Raw genomic sequence first — 25,633 nt, forward strand, 5'->3', positions numbered from 1 at the left:
AGGAATTGCATGATCTTGTCCATTTGGCATAAAATCCCATCGATTCTTAAAAAGAAATACATATCTGCATTCACTCGTTCCCACAAACATAGTATCAGTTCTGTAAACACAAAGCTTTCCTACATGTTGGTAGTCTAAAGTAAGCTTCCCTTGTGTGTTAGTTACACTATATGCATAGTCATTCTCTTAGGTGCGTTTCTCTAATCCCTTCTCTATGTTCTCCTTTAAATGTTTTCTTCTATCCTCAGTCTGATCCAGGAAAGTTTTCTCAACTTGTGAAAGTGTACATGTGAGGTTATTCTTGTGTGCGTAAGCAGTCCCAAATGTTAATGTAGGTTCAAAGAAACCTCCTACAATGTCAACGTTCTTAGCATTAGCAATGTTACTCAAATGCTGGTTAATTGGAACAAATAAAAAAACAACATCCATATTTGATTAAAAATACTGGATGTATTCTTGGTTATACAATTTTGTTTATAAAAGACTGCAACTAATTCCATATTTTAGTGGTAAACTATGATATGTAATTCATTCTTGTACTGATGAAGGAATCTGTGTACACACATAACACACTCTCACATCCATTGTCTCAACATATGCATACAATAAGAAATAGAAAACATTAGAGGAAAGATCTCCTTGTGAGCCGTCTAAGTGTAAGTATTTCTCATCTCTATTAAATTTCTCCAATTTAGAAAATGTAGTAGTCTCTGGAGGAAGTGTATAATTAGTTTCAACTTTACCTTATACACTCATACTTATATTCAACAATAAACTAATCAATCCACATACAACTGCTAATCCAACACGTACACTTGCACAACCTATTGTGTTTAATGCAATTGTGATTGTTATCTGTGACCTATAAAGAATCAGAACGAGAAAGAAATATAGATTTTGACTATGCAGCCAAACAAAAATAATCTTTAGTCTTTTTTGCGATTATATACAGCAGTTTTCAAACTTTTCTCCAGAACTTGTCACACATTGGTTTAGCAGCTTTGTCAAAATCAGTTTCAAATGTCTCTTGTTATATCATAATCCACTGATCACTAACTATTACTTCCAGTTAATAATGTCTTTATTGTTCAATTGGCAGTGTGATTTCAAAACTCAGTTCAAATGCAGTTTCCATGATCCAAAATAAAAAACTTTGTTGTCACAGTCAAAACAAAAGGACATAAATTTGTGTTCCCAATCATTAGCTGCGCGATATGCCCATTCAGGACCCGTCGATCTTCGACTTGCAACTCTCTTTCTTTTTGACCTTTGATTTGCACTTATCTCTCCTTCACTCAGATCGGTTTCTTCTGTTGTTTCAGCTTCTTCATTTATTCTCAACAGTTTTGAGATGAGTGCAAAGTAGGCCACTCGTCTCCTTTCTCAGTTTTTCTAGAGATTGATGGCAAAACTGGACTGAGATTCTTCTTTGTTCAGCAGGACTTTGACTTGCTTCACCTGCACCATTGGCCACTTAAGGAGGAGTCACATTTGCGAGACTTTGACTGAAATCAACTCTTCAGGGAACGAGACCCGTTTCATCTCTTTTTTCCCAATCGTCTGCTTCTGGGAGAGTCCTCCTTAGACTTGACTCTCCTGCTACATCTGTTTCTGAATCTGCTGTTTGAGGAATATCAGGATTAACCCCTAATTCATCTCTTAGAGGTGTACCTTGTCCTTCACCAGTTTGCACTGTCTCTGCTCTTTCAGTCTCCAAAGTCTCTCTTCTTGCTTCTTGAGACGGTACAACTTCTGCTGGTGCTCTCAGCAACACTGGATCTTCTTCCAGAGGATACGTAACTTTGCGAGTATGGCTTGCATGGGCCTAGTTCGGAACTCCAGGAGACTTCACAGCAGTTGTCGTAACCAGAATGATCTGGTCCTTTCTACCTAGGCTCGAAGCAGGTCTTCCTTATGTGCTTCTTGATCACCAACCAATCACCAGCTCGGAAACTATGCCACTGGTCTTGGGATGATGGCACGTTTGTTGCTTCACCTAGTGAGAAAAAGAGTGAACCACATCAGTTAGACTCTTTGCAGTAATCTAGCACCAAGTCACCTGTTATGTTTACCAGTGCGTTTGCGGGAACAGCTGGTAATATCATTGCTCTGCCCATGAGGATTTCATGGAGCGAGAGTCCAGTCTTCTGTCAGGTGTATTTCTCATGCTCATTAGAGCCAATGTTAAAGCATCAGGCCATTTTAGATTCATGGACGCACAAAGTTTTGCCAATCGAGCTTTCAGAGTTCCATTCATGTGTTCTACTGATCTAGAAGCTTCAGTTCAGTAGCTACTATGCAGCTTCTCTTCAATGTTTAGGGCTGACCATAGCAATTTAATCACCTCATTCTTAAAGTGACTTCCCTTGTCTGATTCTAAAGAGGCTGGAAACCGGAAACAAGAGATCAACTCTCCAAGTAACTGCTTTGCTTCTGTGAGGCTATCATTTCTACGTGTGGGGTAGGCTTCAATCAAGTGACTAAAAATACAATCACCAACACGTACCTCAAACCACCACACACAGGCATCTCAATGAAATAATCCTTTTGCATGCTGTTAAATGTACCACCTGCTCTTCCAATGTGGCTCAGATTGACCACCGTTCTCTTTCCCACGTTCATTTGTTGATATGTAATGCATCTGTGACAAATTGCTTCAGCAACCTGTCCAAACTTTGGATTGAACAAGGATTGCTCAAATGTTCGAATCATTGCATCTCTGCCAATGTGTGTTTGACCATGATAATGTCTTGCCATTTGCGTCAGTAGACAATTTGGCAAAACCACATGTCCTTCATTTGAAACCGATATTTCATCCATATCTCTTTGTATGCAACCCAATTTTATCCAGTTTTTCTTTTTCATCTTCTGGAACCTCATTTTGTATTCTTTTTATCTCCTCCCAAGTATCATTAACTGCCAACATGTAATTTTGACTTGCCTCATCAGTATTTATTCTAAAAACATTTTTCCATTCTTCATTAAATGTTATGCAATTCAATGCGGTAAATCTAGCAACTTGATCCGCATGGGAATTTTTCCCATGGAGATGAACTCGCTAGATCTCTGGTGTGCGGTACATTTGACCACAGCAATCTTTTTGGGCAACTGTAGGGCTTATAACAAATCATGAATTCTATCACCATTTCTAACTGGTGAGCCAGAAGAAATCATAAACCTCTTTGGGACCATAACTGCCCAAAGTCATGCACTACACCAAATCCATACTGGCTGTAGGTAAAAATCTTAATTTTAAGCTGTGCAGAAATACAGCCTGCTCTAGTAAGAGCCATAAATTCAGCCACTTGTGCAGAAAATACTCCTTGAAGCCATAAAGCTTCGAGTATGACAGAAATTGTGCACACAGCATAACTAGCTCTCAAAATTCCTGCATTGTCTCTTAAACAGGAACCATCAACAAAGAATGTTTGATCATTTTTCTCCAGCAGAGTGTCCTATCAGGTGTGGGTTTGGTGCACAGTTCGGTAACCTCTAGGCAATCATGTTCAACTTCATTTGCATTTTCAGATTCAACTTTGCCTACTGGGAGCAAGGTTGCTGGATTAAGTATTGTGCAACACTTAAGGGTGATATTCGAAGAACCTAAAATCGCAATTCATACTTTGTTAATCTGGAATTTGTTTAATACTGAGTCTTGGTCCTGGTAAGCAAGACCTCAACTGAGTGAGGGGCCAACACAGTTAAAGGATGTCCCATCACAATGCTCTCACACTGAGCAATGCTCAATCCACTCGCAGCTACCTGCTTAAGGCAGCCTGTTACAGTGGCAGCCACCAGATCCAATGTATCAGAAAAATATACTACAGGACGATTTACGTTGTATTAGGACAGAAAGTGCACAATTATCACGTTCATGACAAAACTGTAAAAATTGTTTTGTGTAGTCAGGCATTCCCAGAGCTGGTGCTCTGCACATACTCTCTCTCAGCTCAATAAAAGCTTTCATACAAGCTTCATCAAACAGGACAGGATCAGCAATGTCTTTGTGGGTCAACCTCTGTAATGGCTTGGAAATAACAGAAAAATTGGGAATCCCCTAGCGGCAGTAACTCATCATTCCCAAAAAACATTCTAACATCTCTGAGTAACTGGAGGGTTAATTTGCAAAATAGCTATTGCCCTTTCTCTGGACACCTTCCCTGCACCTTCCTCTATTTGATGTCTCAAGTATTTCACTTCTTTCTGACAGTACTGTAATTTTGCTGGGGACACTTTGGCCCTCATTATGAGATTAGCGGCAAATGCCGCCTACCGCCACGGCGACGGCCACCAACATGCCGTGGCTACCGACCATCCATGCCATTATGACCGTAGCCGGCGACGGTCATAATGGCATGGACGGCGGTAAGGTGGCGCTGCTGCCAGCAGCAGTGCCACACCAGCAAAACACCGCATACCGTATCATGTCCCATGATAAGGGCTGGCAGTGTTTTGCTGGTGGACACTGCTGCTGGCAGCAGCGCCGCGTCCCGTCTCCTGCCGGAGGACCCCCTGCAAGCTGGTAAGTTGGGTTCTCCGACAGGAGAGGAGGGTGGGGCATGTTGTGTGCGTGTGTGGGGGTGTGTGTGACTGTTCGTATGTGTGCATGCATGTGTAATGTGTGTGTGCATGAGTGGGTGTGTGTACGTGCATGTTGTGTCATGTGCTTGCGTGTGTGCCTGGATGTATGTTGGTGAGTGTTGCTGTGAATGTGTATGAATGTAAGAATGCGTGGGTGAATGTGTGAATGCGTGTGTGTATGGGTGTGTATGTATGTGCGTGTATGTGAGTATATGGGGGGGGTGGAGGAGGGACTTTGGTGAGGGGGTGGGGGAGACCCCTATCAGTGCCTATCAGTGACAGGGAAAGAATTCCCTGGCACTGATAATGTCTACCGCCATGGTTTCCGTGGCGGTACAGAAACCACAGAAACCATGGCGGTGTGCGGGGTCAAAATGCCTGGACGGCTTGGTGACAGCCACCAGGCTGTAGTCTCCAGCCCGGCCATCGATACCACTGTGGCGGTCGGTGTGTTAACTTGGCAGTTTGGCTTTGGCCAAACCGCCAATGTCATAATAGTAGAGGTATGTACCGCCAGCCTGTTGGCGGTATTACCACCACTATTGCACCGACCGCCGGGGTCGTAATGACCCCCTTTATGTCCACTCTCACCCAAATGGTTCAATAAGCAATAGTATCTTGTCTGCATACTTCCTGTGTCTTTGAAGCAATGAGTAAATCATCAATGTACTGAACCAATGTTGATTGGAAACGCATTTCCAATGATTCCAAATTGTTTTTCAACACCTGATTAAATATGGACGGGGATTCTGAAAAGCCTTGCAGGATTCTACACCAACAATACACACAATTGCAGAATTTAAAACAGAAGAGAAATTGTCTATCCTCATGTAGAGGCACTGAGAAAAATGCTTGTATCAAGTCCAAAAGTGTGAACCATTCTGCGTCACATGGAATTTGAAACATAATTACTGCTAGATTGGGTATTTCTGGACAATATTATATCACAATATCATTCATTTTTCTCAAATCCTAAACAATTTGAAATTTCCCACTTGGTTTTCGCAAACCCATAATAAGTGAATTTACATGGGCTGCTCAGCACTTATTAAAAATTCCCTGTTTAACAAAATCTGCAATTACAAGAGTAACTCCTTCACTTACATCTGGTGCCATGTGATATTGAGGAGTCTTTAGAAAAACTGCATTAGGTTTCACTGTGACCTTAACTGGTTCACCTCCTTTGATTAGGCCAATGTATTTCCCAGAAAGATCCCAAACTTTGGAAATAACTGTATCTCTTTAATCAATTGGCAGGTCCAATACTGTAAATGCAGGATAAAGAGTAATCAATGGAAACTCTTCATTAATCAAATTACAATTTACAATTGGTAAACAGGATTCTCCATTATCATTATCTGTTTGGATGGCAAATTCATCATTTGTGCAAGTAATCGAACATCTTGTTTTGCACTGCAAATCTCTTCCCAAATGGCTCACTGGACTTGAGTCACAGACTACGAATCTGTGCATGCCTTTAAAACTACCAATTTTAACAGGAATCGACTCAGTAATCGGATTTGACTTTGGTCAAATGCTGGTTTGCGACTCCTACAACCTGCAATATTCTCCCAGAAAGTGGCACAATAGGGACTTCTGCATTCTGACAGTAGAACATGTAGCTCCTGTGTCAACCAGGAAGGAAATATAATGACTCATTACTGTTTCATTAACATAAGGACCTCTAATGAAGCTGCCAACACACATGCTTCTTCATCCGAACTTCCACTCACAATGTCATCCTGTCTAAAGGAGACTGTTGTATACATGGTTGATTATTTTGACTTAACTTTTGACACATGTTCTGCTGAGGAACTACTAACTGCTGCTGTCCAATTGGAGCTTAAGGTATTTGCATTTGCTGCTGTGGCATCATTTGCATTTGCAGTTGCATTTGCTTTTGCTGTGGTACCTGAAAACATTTGCTGTGGAATTTGCATTGGATTATTCATAATCCGGACATTTAAATTAGGATTCAAAATTCTCAGTTCTCTCAAATTTGCAAATTGATTTTGTTCATTTATCTGCACAATGCCTTCTTGTACCACCATTGGACACTCCCGTTTCAATTGACCTCGAAAACTGCAAGAGAGACAAGGTAACATCATCTTCAATGTCTGCATATCACCTGAATTAACATTAGTATTCAGATCAACACCTACACGATTTCCATTTCCAAAACCACCACAACCTTTGCCTCGTCATTTCCTGACTCTGAATCATTTGCATGTTTCCCTGCTGTGGAATTCCCTGCATCCCTGACATCCCTGATTGTGCTGCTCTAATCTGCATCACCATTGCCTTTTCTTTCAACTCTTCTGCTTCATTTCAATCGCATCACTGCAGTATTTAGCAAAGTGTAATACTTCGTCAACTGCTTTTGTTTGCCAGCAAATCAAATGACTCTTAAGCATACTACCAATTTCAGGTCTCAACCCTTCAAAAAATCTTAACACAAAATGAATCATGTCCTTTGGCTAAACTGTTTCTGTACCACTGTAATGTTTGAATGCCTACAACAACCTTTCATAATATGAATGTATTGTCTCCTTCGTTTCTTGAGCTGTCCTATCAATCAATTCTCCGCCAATAAATGTTTTTAGGGGAAATTCTCATTTTCAGAAACTTGATCACTTTGTAGTAGCTTTTTATTACTTCAGGAGATGGTATACCTGTCACTGGGTCTCGTGGAGGTTCTCTTGAAGGCCAATCAACACTCCTTTTGCACTCAATCCATAAATCAGCTTGGACACTATCTCTAAAAGAGTATTTAAATTCACCCACAGGCATTTTGCGAGTTTCACAAACCTATCTGTTTGCTGGTACCATAGCAATGGTCTCTCTCTCAATCTCGGGTAATCATTTCTAAATGGCAAAATATCACTTCTGCTCCAAGGGAGACGGACATAATTTGCTACAGGAATTTCTTTCACTGGTAATATCTTTATTGTGTTATCAGTCTGCTGTGTATAAATAAGATTACAATTTGCAGACTCTCTCTTTTTATGATCTCTTTTCTTTACCCATCTGCCTTCTCGTTTATCTAATGCTCCCCATGTTTTAATACTTTGGATTAATTCTATAATGTGAATTTTCATTCCAGGTGATCTCATGTTCTCAATGTCGTTTGAGTTGAATTCTAAACTGTAAATCCTTTTCAGTGGTTTTAATTTCTCAATATCCACTTCATATTTTTCTGCAAGCTCTGATAACTTCTGATGTGCTAATCGTGCTCTGTTTGTGGCATATTTACACATAAAGCGTAACTCATTTTCATCATATGAGTCAACTATTTAATTCAAGTTTTGCCTCAACCATTTCATTTAATTCTAATTTTAATCTTGATAGATTCAGTGTTCTTTCACCTTCAGCAACCATTTCAATTGCTGATGGTCAACTCACTTTCTCCAACCAATCTGTTAACTGCTGAGCTGTTAAGCCTAGTAAAGAAACATTATTATTTACATTAGGCACGCAGTGGAGTATTACATGGTGGCCCCATTACTCTCTCAGGAGTCCTCAGAATCATATTCGGATCTGAATCTGACCTCCAAATTTTGAGAAATCCTGGAATAGGTTAAATCTATAAATGGACCTGTTTTGTCAAAAGTCTGATTTATTAGAATCATGACTCCTGCAGTAGCATTGAGTCTCTCGATTTCTGCTTTTGTTTAAAAAATATTCTGCACATTATTCTCATTATTTCCCTTGGCATACAATGGAACAACTGGACCAATTGTAAGAGGCACTGTTAATGCTTCTGGGCTTGATTGAACAAACCGATTTCTGTGGTAAATTACTCCAGAATTCGGACCTGTAAGCACTGAGGAACTTGTTTGCTTTATTGTTACAGGAGTATACCTTGGCATTGTCTGGGCTTGACTAACAACTTTCACAGGAGTCACTGAATTAGGTGTAGATTCCAACTGAACCATCATTGGCTTCTGAAAAATCAGTGGTATCTGTGACAGTGGCACCATTAGTACTGTTATACTCTGTGCAGAACTTACAATAGGAACTGTAGAATAAACTATATGCTGCTCAGGCTGAACCCTATGAGTTTGTTGTGTAATTGTAATAGCAGGAATATTAAATGTGACCTGTACTTGACTCTTTGTTACCACAACTGGAGGTGGTGCACTTTGATGAATACTAGTATCTGGAGTTGCCTCTTGTGCTGCATATGGTGGGGTAACAGTTTCTCAATAATTGCATTATAAATTCATCATCATCTAAGTCACTATCATAGGTCAGCGACTTCTTAGTTTCATCTAACTTTGACTCAATTTCTTCAAGATCCTTATTCTTTTTCTTTGTCTTTGGTCTAACACTGTCTTCCTTCTCTTTCTCTTCTGTGATTACAGGATACATTCCAATACCCTGCAGAGTTTCTGTTCTCCACAATTTCTGATCATTGTCCCATCTTGCTTCTAGCAACGTTTTCTGAGCTTTTTCTCATTCATCTCTCAAGTTGTAACTTCTCTTGTCTGGCCACTAACTTCCAAATAGCTAAGGCTTCGAATTGTGATGGTCTCGGAGGGGGCTTTAATTCATAAAACACTCTTCTGAAATTCTCCAAAATTCTCAGGAACAGCACTTTGTCAGCAGAGCTTAGGAACATCAGGTGTACAGGATACAGCATCAGGACATGAAAGGAAACAGTTCAGCAAGTTGGGCCTAATATGACTGAAACTGTAAGAATAATAGGCAAAAAGAGAACCACATCTAACTCAGCATAAAACCAGAACACAACTAACTTACATCGACTAAAACTATGCTATATTAAAGTCCCAAAAGTTACTACCTAAGCTTCTATTGGACATAACTATAGGGTGTTTTAGTTTGCAACCAATGAATATCATCTGCACATCAGATGTATCTTTTCACGTTTTCTGCAGTCATGATTGGTTTACCATGTCACTCCTCTCTTATCTGCTTTGGACACCAGCTTCTGTGATTAATTACATTTAAAACTATGTGAAACATAAAATGTGCTTCATGCCAAAAATGAAACTTGAGCATAAAATAAGAATGTTACATGGGAAACACGACATTGAGCTCTGAGGCCTATTGTTTAGTTTTTAGTCGTCAACTCACCTCAGGAAATACAACAGGTACAAGTAAAGAACATAACTTTTCCACAGTGTGCAAGTCACACAGGATGCTTTAACAAACATTAATTTTGCAAAGCTAGCATTTCTTCTTAAAACAACGTACCTCTCGAAAATTACTAAAACGTGAGGCATTTAAACTAATGCTAAGCATAAAGAACACCCATTTCATTTAAATTTAAACCATTAACTTTTTAGTATATTATGAATAATAGCCTTGTGAGTTTATTTTAACATGATTAGACAGAATATATTTTCATTAGTCTCTATTTAATTTCATATCAAACTACAGTGTGGCTGACACCAGAGTAAACACATTTCAAAGTGCACAGTTTTCAGTAAGGCTTTTAAATACAGGTTAGGTTTATTATTTCATTATTCATTTTAATTACACATTTTTATCATGAATGTTTACACTCCACACTACTTCTTCCAGTATCTGAACATCGTGTCTTGTCTCTCTAATGACCGACCCTATGCCATAGCTGTTGAACAAAATAGAAAATAATGTTTTCATTTTAGAGACCTTGTGGCACACCTGCCACTGTTTAAGGAGATGAATGTCAGAGTGTCTGATGTCAGGGATCATGTAATCAGCATAGCGGACACCAGCATAGTCTTGGGGTAGCCAGGGATACTTTCTTGTCACAGATGAAATGGGCCCACTCCCTTTGATCTCAGTGTTTTTTGAAACAACATGCCAGTGGGCAAACCGTGATCATGGAGGGCTAATTCATGATGTATGGTCTCTAAAACAGTTAGCGGAGTTAGTGGTTTCTCTGTGTTCACAAAGCTGCACCCACTTAGAGTATACAGCATGCGTAAAGTCAGACAGATGATAACCAGTGTGACTGTTATATTCTTCAAGACCCTGCCAACACTAAGGAGAAGTGTTGGTATATTCCAGCAGTCAGTGCTCAAGGTAGAACTGATCAAGGAAGTCAGATTTTCGCTGGGGGGCACTCCGTTTACAGACATATTCCCCAGAACAACAGTGGACAAGTGGGTGTAGCATGGTGAAAGATTTTTCGTTTGACCATACTTCTCAAGCAACCACAAATAGGTGTTGTTTTCATACACATAGTGGCGGCTCTGTTCAAAGACAGGTGCAGTACAGTTTGATTTTACAACAATTTCCCCACTCTAAAGCAATGAACTATACCACTTGGAGCCAGAGCCTGAGGGCAGCGGAGAAGAAAGCATGTCAGACCCATAGGGATATCCAATATCTGAGAGATAATCACTTACCTCTGACAGAGTTGGTAACAATAAGAGGTGGTGGGAGCATCATTACCCAGCTGTGGAGGGTGAGATGAAGAGGATGCACATCGGAGATTCTGCCTACTTGTGAGATGCAAGGCAGCAACAGGAGACGTTCCAGCAGAAGGCCCTGGACTATAGCTAAATGCAGGTCCGGAGATGGACACTGATAGGCAGTTGTCTCGAAAGGTGCAGCATATTCGTGCACTGGAAATGTGTTAATCCATGTCGGCAGTCCACGACACCTCACGGCGGTGTTGGTGATGAGTAGCGTAGAGCTAGATATGGGCCACGCCAGCAGGGCTGCAGGGTAGACTTCCTCTGGTCATCTGGACATACATACAGTCACACCCTGGCTAGGGGGAGTGGCTAACTTCAGATAGAGTCAGGTAAGGCAAGTTGAACTTGAGAGACAGCAAATATGTTTTCTACAGTACTGAAGCACAGCACCATCATGTAATTGCAAGTCTAACGTTTTACCTAAGACAAGTGGATTTGAAGGTAAAATCTAATGGCTTCTCATAACTATCTCATAGAGGCTTAGCCTGGTTCTTTGGGTTGATATGGCCCTGGTGAACCTCAGAGCTGGAAGAAAAACATCGGCCCACTTCAGTTGAATTTCAGATCAGACCTTTCTCTTTGGTGTACCATTATTCCTTTCTACTTGTCCTGCTGCCTTTCAGTGGGCCTTGCAAATCTCCTGCACTACATATGAAATAAATGTGTTCCTCTGTCACTCAAAAGGTGACTCAGGATCCCAAAACGAGGAATAAAGTCCCTAAGTAAGCACTTAGCTTCAGTAATGGCATCTGCTCTTGCACAAGGATAAACTTCGACCCTAAACATAAAATACACAATTACGAGCACATAAAAATAAGAGGCACATTTGGGCATCTGGGTGAAACCCCAGGCATCCAGGGATCTAAGTGACTGGTAGAAAGCAGCAAAGAGAGGGCAGGCAAGGAATTCCCGAGGGAATACTAGATGGCGCAAATAGCAGATGTGAACATTTCGACTTCTGACCTAAATAGGTTTACTTTAAAAGCATTTGGCTATCATACTCTGCAATTCATCCACTTCATGGTATTAACATTTTGCAGCCAGATGCACATTTTATTCTCTTTGAAGAAGACTGCATTGATTTATTAGAAAAACTTGTCGGGTCACAGCATGTCACCTGCTCCCTGTTGTTATCAGTGCATATGCGGGAGGTTTGCTGCTCAACATATAGCTATCCTATCGGCCTCTGAAAACCAGGCTTGAACTGCAATGTACCTTGTAAATAGCAGCGTGAAATTAATTTCCCTTCTCTGCTAGACAAAGTCCTAGTAGGGTAAGCTGACAAACTGGTCAGCAGCTGGGTAGTAGTTGGAAGGCAGTTGATCCCCAGTAAAGGGTAGAGCCACGGATGGGTGAGCGTCACTCTGTGCAGGGGCTAGTGGTTGAACACGGATGCTCTGGGACCCCTGGGAACCAGAACCAGATAGCAAACTGGTGTTCCTTTGACCTGTATGGGGGTCTCCAAACTACCTAAAAATTGACACTTCACAAGACTGAGTAACAGAACGTTTTGTGAAAAGGTGTATCAGTCAGGGAGGAGAAACAGAGAGCTAATGAATGGCTTTTGATAGAGTGTAAATAGTTTGACTTTCGAGAAATATTTTAGACAAGTTTATCTGTAACTTTCCCTCTACCTCTTATATCCTACCTTGTATAGAGATAGGTAATGACTTTCACCAAACAAACAGGAGAATGGAATCTGGACCGCAATCAAAATGAGTGTTTAGACAACTGAGCTCTCGGGAATACTCGAATTACTAAAATGAAATTGCCTAATCAGTTAAAACTCTATACCAAAGAACACAATTTGCCAAATACTTTACATTTCACAATACCGACAGTCATTTGTACACCTTAGAAAAGTACACGCGTTTCATTTTACAGAAGAAAGTTTCCTTATCATGCAAGCTTAGGTGGCAGAGAAATGTGCATTTATTAAAAGTCCACATGGTGGCTATTTTCTACCATAGTGCGTCAGATAAACCATAAAACCCTGCATCTAGTCCAAATTCCATGGCAACAAAATAAACTAAAATAAATATAGTTTAATGCAAAGAATTTAAAAAAACAAATGGAAGGTAATTTTTGCAGCATCTCTGTAATTGTGTAAAGATTCTCCCTCGCCACAGAAAAGGCCTTCCAGAGTTCAATGCCAGCAAAAACATAAAAGACCATTCCCGAGGAAAAAAAGACAGTAGACCAAAATGAAACAATTCTGACTTACTTTAAACAATTTTTCTTTCCATTGAATCACGCGAATACTGTTGAGTGCCTCAGCTGCCCCATTGCATTTCCCCACTAGTATGACACAAAAATGATGGAAAAGCAAATTTCGTCAGTGGAACTCCGGTTCAACCACTTCTCGCCCCCTCCTCGCAACTGTTGGCTTGTTGATCACTGTCTACTGTGGGATCAGATTACAGGTTCTGGGCAGCAATGACGTTTTAAGGCATGGGCAAAGAGGGCAATTGTCCAGGGCCCCTACCTTCCATGGGTCCCCTGGGAAAGTAAACTTTCTCTCACCTCTATTTTTTTTTTTTACTTCAGCCGTTATCCTGCTCCCTATCTTTACCTCTCACACTTTCTTTCTATACCCAGTGTCACTGTAAGGATCTTTGGGATACCAGACATATTTCAGCTGTTTTTGAGTGGCCCCATTTCTGAAAACGTAAGCATAATTCAATTTCGTTAGGCGTCAAGTGGGCTTGAATTAGCAAAAAATATGTAATAAACTTCAAAGTTGTCAAACAGGAGGCCCCAAAATATGTCTTGCCCAAAAATCATTAAAATGACACTGCTGGGTAGTGAGACAAATGTGGTCCCATCTGTTAAAAGTGCCCCTCAAACAGAGGTGCAGGCCAGCCTGATATAACTGCTGACTGGGACAGAAAGCAAGCACTTTACAGCTCCAGCAGGACCGATTCGAATCATTTCACAGTCACTGTATATGAATCCTGGATAGCCAAATTAAAGCTGAAGGTTACTATTTGCAACTGTAAGATAAGAAATATTTTGCTACTTTCTATAGTGTGTGTCGAACAGCCAGTGTTTAAGGCACCAAGTTTTTCATGGGAGCCTTCCACTTCTGAATACGAGGGGGGAAACTCCAAGGCGGTTAGTCTTGATTCCACCTCATTCCTCTTTCTTCCACTGCCCTACACCTCCTCTCCCATTATATCACCATTGCAGGATTTTTTTCATCTCACCTTTATTGCTTAACCTCTTTTTCCCTGTTTTTCTATTCCACCTTCTTTTTCAGTCTTTCTCTCTCTTGCTCTGGGCACAAAGTGCCCGATTTAAATGTTGGCCAATTGAGAAGTCAGTCGCGATGGCAATAAAGTTCCCTCCCCACCATCATTAAGGTCTGCCTGCCCGAATTTGGTTCGGATTGACCATAGTTTGATGTTAGTGTTGCAGCTGATATGCTAATATGAGAATATGATAATGAGTTGCGTATATTTACTGATGAGAAAATTTGATATTTGATTAACAGTAATTGAAAATAACGTGTAATGTGCAAAATGTGCCCACAAGAGGTGGTCACCATCTGTTAACAGTACTAAATAATGTGAATGTTTAATAATTGTACTAATGTGCTATAATGAGAGATATAAATTTATGTTATGATGCTTCATATTCTTAAATTAGCTATACCAGAGGCCTAGTCGGTACTGGGCCTTGCTTGCTTAAACGTGGAGACGCGATGAGCTTCTGCAGACTGGAACTGGAGAAAAGAAACCTTGAACTGTACAGAGTTCACCATAAAACACTGCTAGAAAAATCTGCAAACTCACCAGCGGACAGGAGACGATCAGAACAAATTGATACAATTATGTGTAGAGTAGGCTAAATGTACTTTCCCAGGACTTGAACAATGGAGCTACAGATTAAGAGCTGGGAGCAACCATTTTGTTACCCGAAGAACCGGATGATGTACTCATCGACAAGAGGACCAATCATGTTAATGGAACTTGACTCTCAAAATAACGTAGACAAGTGGTAAACAAAAGCTATAGGTTAGAATCATAACCCCTGATAAGGTTGACCAATGGGCAAATTGTGGGACGGACTGAGAGACCCTAATAAAAAGTCATGACATGAGGGGAAAAATCTGAACGGAGAGGCGAAAGTTGATGACGTCAGGAGATGCTGTCCGAAGTGCTGAAACTTGGGCTTGCTTCCTGTGAGCCCGAGCCTTACTGATGACTGATGACCTGGAGACAAAGACTGACTCGTTGCTGATCTATCTTGGATAGGTAGCTATGACCTGACTGACTAATGAATGATTTTTCTTTCTAGGTACCAACTGCGCTGTTTCAAATGTTTTCTCTTCTAGTTAGATTTTTCCAAATTAATGATTTTTGACTAAATTGTTTTTGCATGAAGACCCACATGCTGATGCTAATTGCAAATAAGTAGACTGACAAGGGCGACTTAGGGTGACTTAGACTGTGTCAACACCAGGACAATGCGCGCTCCACGGGCAACATTATGCAAAGAAACAAAACTTGTGCAATGTAATAATTCATGCATTGTGTGCTGATATTGCATATTAACTTTTTGCACTTCAGGTATTTATATTGATATGTCTTTAATACTGTTTGCAATGTATTGTTCATTTTCAAGCCTTTCCTGCAGCCTGACTAGGTGTGGCTGGGTGTGGCAGTGGGCCGGGCTTGGGTCTATTTAAGGAACCCAGCCCAGCTCCACGTGCTCACTATTCAGAGGTCCCGGTGCAGAGCAGCAGCAGTTTCCAGGGCTCCTGTTCCGGAGGCCTACTTGGACATTTCCAAGCCCTGTCCTCATTACCTTGGTGATCCTCAAGCAGGGCGGTAAGGTGGAGGTCGGGTTAGGCCCCCCAACTCCGTTTCTTGAGATTTTTTGAGTTTTGGTCTTTGGATTAAATCGCGTGTGTGATTGTTTCCTGGCATTTGAATCTTGGTGGTTGAATCGGCAACAGTGTGCGCGATTCATTCTTGGCATTTAACCCTTGCATTTCAGATCGGCAGAGTGCGCAATCATTTCCTGGCATTTGGATCTTGATGGTTGAATCGGCAGCAGTGTGCGTGATTCATTCTTGGCCTTTAACCCTTGCATTTCAGATCGGCAGAGTGTGCGATCATTTCCTGGCATTTGAATCTTGATGGTTGAATTGGCAGCAGTGTGCCCGATTCATTCTTGGCATTTAACCCTTGCATTTCAGATCGGCAGAGTGCGCAATCATCTCCTGGCATTTGAATCTTGATGGTTGAATCGGCAACATTGTGCACGATTCATTCCTGGCAATTAACCCTTGCAGTTCAGATCAGCAGAGTGCGCGATCATTTCCTGGCATTGGAATCTTGAATCAGTTTAGCAATAAGATGCATAGTAATTTCTGGACAACTGAATCCTGAAACTTAAATCAAAACAGAGTGTGACTTTACACTATTATTCATGACTCTTTCGCTGTTCATGTTTTGGGAATTAATGTGTTAATTGACTTTTGTCATGCCATAGTTACTATTCCAAGAACTAACTTGAGAGAGTTCCATGGTCAGTGCATAAGGTGTTATTCTGGAAATGCTTAAATTAAAGTTTGCGTAATCCTTCTTTTACTTCCAGGTATCCAGAACTAAAAAGTCATGTTATTGAAAAGCTTTTAATCTCTCATGTTATCAAAGTATAGATATTTATTAACAAAGTTCATGAAGATTAATGTGAATAACTTTGCTATTGTGTTCCTAACTCTTGCTTCCACAGGTCTCCTTCCCAGCTGTTCCCAACCTAAAACCCATCCTCCGCTTTGTCATTCTTTAACTCTGTGCTATAATGGCTAGTAGAGTTTGGAGCTGCCAAGAGGTGGACATATTGGGAACAGGCGCAAACCCCGAGGTTCTGGTCTCGCTGACAGACTGACTGACTTATATTGCTGAATTATTAAATTGATTATGACTTGATATGTATTTTCTTAATGTTGGTTGCGTATTAATAAAGTGCTGAGAATTCATTGCTTAGGTTGCTAATAAAGTTTGGAAATCATGATATTGCTGAATAAAAGTTTTGATTAGACTTGTAACTAATAGGGAATAAACAAACTAACTTCCATATGAGTGATGGTGGTTTTCTGATTATATTATGGTATTTTAAGTTGAATGCATTGATTTGTTGTAGATATCTTTTACTCACTATACTTAACTAGGATACCCTATGCGATTCAAAAGATTCATCGACCTCTATGCGTCCCCTTGTAAGTTTACTTACTAAGGACAAGGTGCGCTAACAATAGCGTAGACTACTCCTCCTCTACTGTGGTGAAACTTCTCAGACAGCATGAAGGGAGCAAGGGCAGTCGGAGATTTCGCTATATGTCCGCCCACCTAATTCACAGATGGAGAGACTTATGGCCATTTTTCATGCCTGTCACCGACAGGAAAACCTAACGGTAAAGGGCACTGAAAAGTGCTCAGTGCCCCATTGCCTAGGGAGGAAATCTCAATAGCACGTGGAAAGGAGGAAGGAGTTGGGCATTTTCTTTATTTTCAGAAAGAAAATCCGGCTTTGGGATTTGGTTTTGAAAATGAATAAAAAATTAAATTTGCAATATGGAGCAGTCACGTTTTACGGAGCAGTCCGGTAAAGTTACACTGTATTGGCAGGAACTGTCGTGAAGGTAATTTGATCCACTGCCCGGGTGGAGGATGGGCCTTATCCCAAAAAATAGATCAGGCCCATAGTCTGATAATCAAAAGTAAGTTCCAGTCCCCAAACATGAGTGCCAGTGCCCACCCTCCAGCAACCACCCAGCAACCACTAGCACAAATTCAGCAATGGGACCCACAGAAATAGGTTTATATCGCGGTCAGATACAATTTATATAGGCTCAATCTGTGTAAAAACACAAAGGATCATTGGCTTTCCTTTTACAAATGAAAATTCCTTTTACCATCAGTAATATTATTTCATCCTCATGGAAAACTGGACTGTGGGCTCTGTGTAAGACCACAAATAAATCACATTTATGTTGATGAGTAACTTTAAATGACGCCTGCTTGCTGTTCACAGTTCAGTTTAGCTCAATTTGAAGTCATGGAATAGAAGTGACAAGCTATCTACTCTGGGCCAAACTGAAGGATTACATTTGGCTTGGTGCCCTTCTCAATTTTCCTCCATTTAGCACCCGGCAGGTTAGGCTAGGGGTTCTTGAGGACAGGCTCTCAGAAGAGAGTTCAGATTACCCTGGGTAATTAGTCACCATAAGCCCCTTTTTGGAGGATCTCTTAGTAGCATGCCTTTGATCTGCAGAGAAATTACTTTTTAATGGTTAACATTCACAGAGCAAAAATGAATTTTATATATATATATATATATATATATATATATAGAGAGAGAGAGAGAGATAGAGACAGACAGTCATATGGTGTTAATAGGTTTCAACTAGCAAGTCGCTTTTACTGTCACTTGTCGTGTCTCTGCATATGCTGAGTATCCCTGAAGGCAGTTCTTTGCCAGCTAAAGGCTACCTACAAACTCAAACAGGACACAGCGGAACATGAGATTTTAAAAGCGCTTTGCTGGTTTATAAAGTGCATTTGATTTTGATAAGTGCAGACACAAAGGCAGGTAGCAACCTAATGTGGAGGTTAGTGACAACATTCAAATTATTGCAATGTGACAGAGCAAAATGAAAAAAATTAGTCCCTCGATAGCTCCTTAGGAAGGGCAGCATTGTCCCCTAAGGAAGTCTTGGGAGCAGAAACATCTCCTGATAAATCCTATTTCTATATGCCATTCTTCATCTAGTTGTGCAGAATCTCACTCCCTGCAGAGAGGGGGTAGACTGGTCATATTAACAGCTAATAAGCAGTTGTGGCTCGCAGCTCCTAAATTATAAAAAAAAAACAAAAAAAAAAACTTACCTTAACTTGCTGCCGGCCGCTCCTCCGTCGCAGACACAGCTCCCAGCCTGCCCTTTGCCAATCCTGACGCTGCTCAGAGCAGCATGAGGATTGTGCAGGCTCTCTCCAGCCCGGCAACACAGTTGCCGGCCTGGAGACAGGCTACTGCGCTTGTGTGTTTGGCCGGCCCGAGACGGCCAGCCAAACACACATGCACTCTGCGGGAGAGTGCTGAGCACTCTCCCTCAGTGCACGTCACCCCCTTGGCCATGCCCATTTCAGAACGAAAGGATAATAAACTCAGTTTATTATCCTTTTGTTCTGAAAGGTTTGCAGCTTCTGCTGCTGGCAAGGGGCGACGCTCCTCTGCCCAAATGGAGGAGCCGCCACTGCTAATAAGGGGAAAATTCTTGAGAAACATGATGTGCTGAAGGAAACCCAAATTTGAACCAAATATAAAGTGACAAGTAGAGATAGGGCCATGATGCACGGCTGAGCGGACACTCAGATCCTCACTGTTCCCAACCTGCCCATTAAACACTGTGATGTTCATCAACGTGTAAGAAGGAAGCAAGGAAGTACCCAGGAAAATAATATACCCTTTCAGTTTGAGCCATCTGACACTATATGACCAAGCAAAGTGAGTGATGTGCTATAAAAACCAGTAAGAATTGATCCTGAGATAAATAAGCAAAAAACAGATCAAAGTGATGCATTCTATAGCATGGTTTTGAAGGAATTCACATTGGCGTTATTCTTTGATATATTCTTTCAGTCGTCTTTCTTTCCTTTTATTCTTTTTCCATTCTGTTCTTATTATCTGTCTTTCTTTCCTAATTTCTTTTTTCACTTCTTTCCGCTCACTCCTATCTTTGTTCCACCTCCCAATCTATTCTTCTTTAAATTCCTATTTAAGTTTCTTTCCATCTTTCCTTGATTATTCCAATTCTTTCATTCTTTTCTTGTTCCTTTCTTTCTTCTTTCCAAATTCTTGTCTTTCCTTCTGCATTTTTACCCATTTTCTTTTTGTATTCCTTCCATTCACTATCAGTTCATAATCTTTATTTGGCAAATACCAAAAAAGCAGTAGGCCATGAAAGCACTTAATATATGTCATCATTCTAACACCAATTATATAGTAAGAAAAATCAAAAAAGAAAATAGAAACTTACAATAGACCCAGGCACATTCTTGATGGCATTTTATCATCATAACATTTAAAAAAAAGGTAAAACAGGTGGTTTCTTTTATACAGGTTCTTCTGGAATGCAAACAAGGCTTTCCCCAACTTGTAACTTGTATGGCTTTTAAAATGTGATGTGCCACCCTATGACACATATATGGACTATTTAGGGTTAACAAGAATTCCATTGCCACCCAGGTCTGTTCTTATATTAGATTAATTAAAAAGTGGTTTAAGATAAAAGATTCTAAGATGTTCATAGAACTTACTAAATAAGACAAAGTGCTCTGTTTGCTAAACCCCTCACAGGGGCATTTAACTGACTCATGTGGGCGATACCTGATATTGGGAAATGTAACTAAATGGTGCACGATACCAAGTCTTAGTCTAATTAGGACAAACCGGTGCTGTATGTTAGTATTTTCAGAAAGACAACCATACCTACTTGCTTCCAGTGAATCGGACATGTATATACCAACAGTGGTTTTAGTAGATTCAATTGTCTTTCTACCATCCCCTTTGTATTGCACAAAAGTGTCCTTAATACATTTTTTGGATATTTTCAACACATTCTCTGGATTTGAATGTATACATAAGTTAAAAACAGATTTAAAAGAAGAATCAATAAATGCAAGCCATGGTATACACAGGGCATCGTACAATTTCATAAATCTAAAATGAGTTCCTCAGTGAAGGCAGCGACTTCCTTAGATCATATACTGCGCCATAGAAGCAAGGGTCTCACCTGTAGCACATCTTCTAGATATTGTAAACCCACCTCCTGGTGTGTAATCCAATTGGAAGCTGGGGAGGGTAAGCATAACAGGTGTTTTAGGAAACAATTCTCCTCTAGTTGTAAGGGGGTACTTATTATAAATCCCCACACTCCTGCACCATAGGCTACTGTGGAAACAACCATAGCCCTATAGATATTCAGCATAGTGCCTATGGGACGGCTCCTGAGTTTTCTGGCGAATCTAAAAATAGCACAGGAATTTCTTCTTAACTTGTTTCTAAGGATAAGGTGTTCCCACCACCCATTGCTTGAGAACAATACACCCAGGTAATTACAACAATTAACAATACTAAACTCCGTATTCTGAATGTAGAAACTCCTACATCTCTATACTTTCTGGCCACATACCGTAGTAAATGTTTTATATTTATTAATTATCAAACCCCTTGATGTCATAAACTGCTCAAACCGAACATGAGTTTCTGGAGCCCCACTGGTGTCCTGGAGATCAGGACAACATCATCCGCGTAAAGTAATGCAGGCACGGGCGATCAGCAAGTATTCCCTGTAAATGTTTATCTACCCCATTGATAAATAGGGAAAACAGTAAGGAGGCAAGGACACAACCTTGTTGGATACCTCTTCCTATCTTAAAAGGGGTGGTACATTCTCCCAATTGGCCAAAACAAACTTTACATGTTAGATCTCTATATAAAAGGGCCAAGAAATTGATGATATACCTTGGGCCACCCATATCTAATAATGTAGGCCATAAAAGAGCGTGTTCCACTAGGTCAAAGGCACTACTAATATCTGCAAAGCAAAGGTATAGTGCATCTTTTATGGCCTTCATGTATTTCACTATTATCAGATCTAGATTAACACATTGCTCAATGGTGCCTAATCCTTTTCTGAAGCCAAACTGAACAGGAGACAGCATGTTATTGTCCAGTGCCCAGTCATTTAATCTTGCCAGAATAACTATAGTAAATGTTTTCAAAGATGAGCCCAGCAATGATATTGGGTGATAGTTTTTAGGGTCAGCCTTGTCTCCTTTTTTGTATATAGGTATGATAATGGAGGTGAACCAAGACACCGGGATATCCCCAGATATGGCCATACTAAACAGCCTGGTTAAGATTGGTACCTAGAAATTAGTGTTATGTTTAAAGGCGTCCACCAGTACGCCATCAGGTCGTGGGGCCTCGCCCTCAGCGCTAACTAGGACAGCAGAGTAGACCTCGTCCGTTGTAATCTGTAAGTAATTGGGAGGCCCCAGCTCGAATTGCCCAATTAGATCTGCTGCCCCAGTCCTTTGCTTAAAAAGTCTGAGTAGTGGTCCACCCATGCTGCACAGGCTACACTAGATCCCAGACCTGGGAGCACCCATTGAGACAAAAAGGGGGCATTTATTGTTTCCCCCAAAAATTGAACATTGTTTGTTTCCGTCGCCAGGGCTAGGTTCGACCATGCCTCTTCCCTCAATTATTTCTTCCTTTGCTCCCGAACCTTCCTATATTCCACTCGAAGCTTGATTACCACCGGGTCTCTAGGTAATGTCTGAAGGGCTAATTTGAGAATCCTCCTAGCTTTAGTGCAAGCATGGTTGAACCACCCTTTATTATTCTTGGACCATATCTTCCCAGTTCCGTCTCACCCAATTAGTTCTATGTACCTCAACCTGATTAGGGATAGTATAGAACACATCCTTTGGCCTCCAAAAAACAGTTAAGAATAATCGGATCATGATCACTAAATAGTGTCAGGCCTGTGAAGGGTGTATCACAGCCATTTTGGGAAAATGAAGACACAATAATATGATCTAACAGATGATGAGTTGGCACCTCCATAGGTTGGTGTTATCTCACCATTACCACCAAGCTTACGTTCCATTAGCGTCAAGTCAAATGTGGACAACATCAAGTTAAGGGCCTCACCGTAGTCATTATGGCGAAAATGGTCATGCCCTACCCCATCAGGGGTAGTAAGCCCACAAGTCTGAGATAGAGGCAGGGAACAAGGCTGCATATTGAAGTCCCCAGCCCGTAATATAATAGGATTAGAGCAAATAGGGTGTAAAAAAATTGTGTAAACTTTGGTCCAGGGTGTGAACAACTCTGCAACGGGTAGAGTCAAAGACATTATTGTAATAATTGATTAGGATCACATCAGACATGTTCTTATACCTAAGCCACAACAATTGGAAATAGCGGGACTCCCAGAATGTCTTTTTAACCACTACAGGACGTTTATTGGATATATGCACTAAGACCTCCCCCTGAGCCCTCCCAGATTGTGAAGGGGTAGCTAGCAGGAGGTGTGAGGTAAATCCATGCTTATAAACAGGGGAAACACACCATGTTTCCCAAATGCAGACCACATCCAGTTTACTAATAACGGCGCCCCACTCTTCTGTCTCAATTTTACCACGTAAGCCTTGAACATTTCATGTTGAAAAATAGTGGCGCCAGTTATTATTACCTGTAAACACTTTAGCCCCAGTCCCTACCTCTCTCAGGGTAATTAGCTTCTGGGCTACTTCTATTGGTGCCCCATCACAGCTGTTAATAATGGCCACATGGTCCATGCCATCTGTGCCCTGTGGCACTAAGGGGGCTTTCGTGACGTCATTCGTTCGGCAGTTCCCACAATACAGGACCTCAATGTCTGGCTGTCTGCATAGGCCTTGTAAAACAGTCAGTCGTTATCTGCAAGTGAGCTCAATGCCTGATATTTTTTAATAGTAACGGGGGATGTAATGTAGATTGACAGTAAGCTCAATACCTAGATGTTCATAGGGGAACGCTGGCTGCACAGGTTACAAGTGTCTATAAAATGCACCCAACAGGAGCAATACTGGAGGGTTACTATCTTAGGGGCGTAAAGAAGCCCTAGACAGAACGTTCCTCACGAGACAGGGACTTCTAAAGTTGATAATTATACAGTCACCCCATGATCTTTTACTAGTGGTCCCACCCAGCCTACTCTCCGGGTTAAGATTATCTGATGGGCATTATCTATTGAGAGTAAATTATTTGGGGCTAGCCAATGCATGGTCTTATTCTTCAAGGCCCCCTGGGGTTCACTCTGATCAGGCCGTAAAATGGGGACATTAGCCATGATGATAACATAGGGGCAACACTCTGGCTGTAAGTTAACAGTAGGAAGGTCTTCCCTCAAATGTGGCTGGACAGACCCGGGTTTCTGCGGTTCAGAGTGTTAAAAGAATGGGGCTGTTCGGATGCTTTAGGGTTTAGAACGGGTTGTAAGCCATCTGAAACAAGCCCCTGTGGTCTCTTTTTAGATATTGTAAGACACCCCCTTGTGGTTGATCTACTTTGTGGGCCTCCCTTAATTGCTCTTGTGTAGGGGCTCTATGTCCAGAGCTAGCTACTATGCCTATTTTATCTATTGGGTCTGTGCCCTGCGATATAACTGTGGAACCTAGCTCATTATGGGCCATATGTACGAACACTTTTTCCCATAGACACAGAATGGGGAAAAACCTTTGCTACATCTGGCCCTATGTGTAATATTCTGTGCAACAGTAATTTGGGAGTTGGCGGGCACCATAGGCAGAGAGAGCTTCTGATACATTGCCAGTATTTTCCCCACCTCCCCCTGAAGTTTATCCAGTCTATAATTAATTGGCTTAAGCAGGTCATTGAGGACAGATATGAAATCATTCCAGGGTGTAGGTACGATATTTCTGGACATAATAGGGCCCAGATTGCTGTCAGCACCCCTTCTGCACCATTTCTTCCTTTTTACAATAGGTGACTGATTGTCTGGTGTAGGGTTTGCACTGAATGTGGCGCTAGGCTCTATCTGGTCATCTCCATTCCTCATAGCTGCTGGTTCAATAACCTGGTGAATGTCATGTACTTGTTCTGGGGGTATAAGGGATCACCCTAATTCTTCCCCCAATCCTGCTACCCCCAGAGATAAACACCTTTCGGCTAGGTCAATTTCCTTGGAAATGATCCCCACCGCTCGTACTAGGAAAGAGCCAATTGTGGTACAAGGTTCTGTATCCGCCTTCTGGCCTCCCACCTTCCATTGGCCCATAACTGGGGATGTGTGTTATCACCTCCTTTGATAAAACGGTTTCTAGCTGCAGGGGGGCAGACTTCCAGTAAACTTAATCAACGGGGGGCAGAAACACCCCTACTTTCTCACCTACGCTTATTGTGGGTTATTTATAACTTCCAGAAAGGGGACTGGGACTATCATCGAAAAAGAATAAAAAAGGAAAGAAATGAAAACACAGAACCAAGAGGGCAGGCCCAGACAACCCTTGGTCGGTCGCGGACAGGCGCGGTCTTGGCCCGGGCGCGCCCTGTACACGTTCCACGCAGCGGAAGCGCAAGTCTTAATTTATGCTCCTTCAGGCGCAACAGAGCGTCGTGGGAGGCCTTTACCCTCCGGTGTCCCTGGGAGGTGTGGTTCGGGCCAGGCTTCTGCCCCGAGTCAAGATGCAGGGTGATGCACACAGGGAAGCGCACGTCTTAATTTATGCACCTTTGGGCGTGACAGAGCGTCGCAGGCGGCCTCCTCCCTCCGGTGTCCCTGGGAGGTGTGGTTCGGACCAGACGTCTGCCCCCGAGTCAAGATGCAGAATGATGATCCATTCACTATTTTTTATCTTCTTTCCTTTCATCATCCTTCCTTCTGTCTCTCATTTATTCTTTCCATTAATTCATTTATTTTTCTGCTCTAACTTTTTTGCTCCTTCCATTTTCCTCTTTTCTTTCTTTGTTCTGTTCATATTTTCTTCCTACTGCCCTTTTCCATCCATTGTTGCTTTCCTTCGTTCTTCCTTTCC

This window comes from Pleurodeles waltl, chromosome 7 (genome assembly GCF_031143425.1).
Source record: "Pleurodeles waltl isolate 20211129_DDA chromosome 7, aPleWal1.hap1.20221129, whole genome shotgun sequence".
NCBI lineage: Eukaryota > Metazoa > Chordata > Amphibia > Caudata > Salamandridae > Pleurodeles > Pleurodeles waltl.